This window comes from Pelmatolapia mariae, unplaced genomic scaffold (genome assembly GCF_036321145.2).
Source record: "Pelmatolapia mariae isolate MD_Pm_ZW unplaced genomic scaffold, Pm_UMD_F_2 NODE_ptg000501l+_length_43075_cov_1, whole genome shotgun sequence".
NCBI classification, from domain to species: domain Eukaryota; kingdom Metazoa; phylum Chordata; class Actinopteri; order Cichliformes; family Cichlidae; genus Pelmatolapia; species Pelmatolapia mariae.
Window position 1 is genome coordinate 32,501 of NW_027052186.1, and position 2,500 is coordinate 35,000.

The 2,500-nt window shown below is 54.7% G+C and overlaps 1 pseudogene; it reads right to left on the minus strand.

The window, feature by feature from the left end:
• The window catches only part of LOC134623262 (28S ribosomal RNA), a 9,268-nt pseudogene that overhangs the window by 3,217 nt on the left and 3,551 nt on the right, over positions 1 to 2,500 (minus strand).

A 2,500-nucleotide genomic window follows, 5' to 3' on the forward strand; every position in this document is an offset into this window, starting at 1 on the left:
CACTCGATACCAACGGCAAGTCCTCAAGGGACGGAAGCCCAACTGAGCCAACTGGGATGCCCACCACACCGCACGCCCTCTTCCAAGCGGTCCGGACCTCCTGTTCCGCAACTAACTCCCTTATAAGAAACCGAGTCTCGGGATCCTCAGAGTGGAACAAGGTGAGGAGTCGCCTTGCCTGCCTGATCGGAACCAGGGCAGCAAGACGTACGAGACCCAGCCCGCCATCCCTACACGCTGAGTAGAGAAGAGAGTCAGTTGTACAGGGATCAAGATGGAGCCAACGCTTGACAGCCGTCCTGATGTCCCTGTCACATCCGTCTAACAGAGAGGTACCAGCCATGCCATGATCTGCGACGTAGAGGACCCTGGGTATGGCATACGTGCTCAGGATCAGCATCTTCTGCGTAGGTTTTAACGCTGCCGCAGAGATGCGCTCGATGTACCTAGTAAGCTCTTCTCTGATCGAGGGCCGGAGGATACCCTTGAGTGGGTCAATGTGGACTCCCAGATATTTGACACTCGAGCCACTACCAACCAAGTTGATAGGTGTGCCCCTTAGCAACCATTGTTCACAGTCACTGATCCTGTATCGCCTTCCAGACACAGAGATCATAAAGCTGTGACATTTAGCCGGGTTGACCTCCAGCCCAGTCATTTCAGAGAACTTTTCAAGGACCCTGAGATTCCTAACCATACCCTCCCAGGAGCCACTCACTAGCACCAGATCATCGGCAAAGGCAAAGGATGTGATCATCCGCCCACCAACCGAGAAGCCACATCCTTCCACATCGAGGGCGCGCAGCAGGGGGTCTAGGGCCAGGTTAAACAGCAACGGGGAGAGAGGATCTCCCTGCTTGACACCTACGTTTATCCGGATCGGGGGAGTTGCTGTCCTCCCGGCCCCAATGACAGTAGAGCAATTCCTGTAAGAGTCACGAATCAATCCCCGTAGATGTTCATCGACTCCCATCCTCGCAAGCACTTCCTCAATATGCCTGTGAGAAACCGAGTCAAACGCCTTGGCAAAGTCGATGAACACCACGGCAAGAGGAAGAAGCTTCCTCTTGCTCGTTCGAATCAAGCCATTGAGGACAGCAAGGTTCTCAGCACATCCTGGCGATGCAATGAACCCTCTCTGCCTCGGGTGCAACTCACACACCTCAGTCAGTCTCTTCGTAAGGATACCAGAGAAAGCTCGGCAGATAACCGAGCTGATGGTCAAGGGCCGCCAATTTCCAATGTCTGCCAATTTCACTGGGTCCGTGGATTTGGGGATAAGCGTGGTCCTACTCTTTTTGAGGCAGGAGGGAAGAACACCAGTAACCAAAATCCCATTAAAGATACAGGCTAGTATCCTCCCATCGCCGTCAAACTGGTGTAAACTCCCCCTCTTGATACCATCAGGCCCTGCCGCACCTCCCTTTTTGAGCTTCCGGACCACGCTGAGGACCTCCGCAGGGGAGATTGGAACGCACAGGGGTCTGTTGTCAATCATCGGAAGCACCCCAAACTGCCCAAGACTCCGGAACGAGTCGGGCTTCTCCCAAATGTTGCGGTAGGTCCTCGCCACTAGATCGACATCCAGTGTGCACGATACCTTATTCTCCCCATCCAGGACCCTCATTGCAGCATCCTTAGGGCTCCTAGAGTAAATTCCCTGAATAGACCTGTACCTAAGCCTACCTCCGACCCTCGTTGCCGACCTGCCCAGCGGACGCTTATGGTTAATAATTGGCCGTCGCTTGGGCTGAGCTGGGGCCAATTTCCTCATCCATTTCCTCAGGACTTGGTTAACCGTTGCCGCACTAGAGGACAGAGGATTAAGGGGCCCGGGGACATGGTCTAGGCTCCTAAGAGCCTCCCGAAGAGCTGGCTCGAGGATTTGGACCGGAGCAACAACATGAGGAGCAACCTCGAGGTGAGAGAGGTCAATGTTCAAAGATACGTCTGTGGCCGACACCCTCCGTCTTTTCGCAGGCCTGCCGGCAGGCAACTTCGTCTCTTCCATGTAATCACTAGAGTGCTTACACCGCCGGTGAAGAGACAAGCCCCCCTTCGTAGAGAAGGATTTGGGGCAATGATCGCAAGGAAAGAGAGCGGGCCGTCCAGTAGCCACCGCTCGTTTGGCGCCACATTTGCTCGCATGGGCAACAGCACTACCCAAGGAGGGCCGAGTCATCGCGCAAGTCTTACATATTACAAGACACTGCCGCACTTTGTGGGAGCGCTTGATATGGGACAGCGCTTCTCTCGCTGTTGCCAGTGTCTTTGGACACAGAGCACATCGTTGCGGACGCCATGGGACTCTAACTCCGACAGAGACGGAGCTAGGAAGCGGACCACTATTCCCCCTCTTCCAGCTTTTTTCATAGCTAAAGAAGAGGAGACCATTGTGTGCCCTTTTATTCGAGAAGAGGGTTCTCCTGGCGGAGCCCCTCGCCAAGCGCCGACGTGGAGAGGAGAGAGGAGAATCAGGGAGATCGCTCCTTCTCCTCAG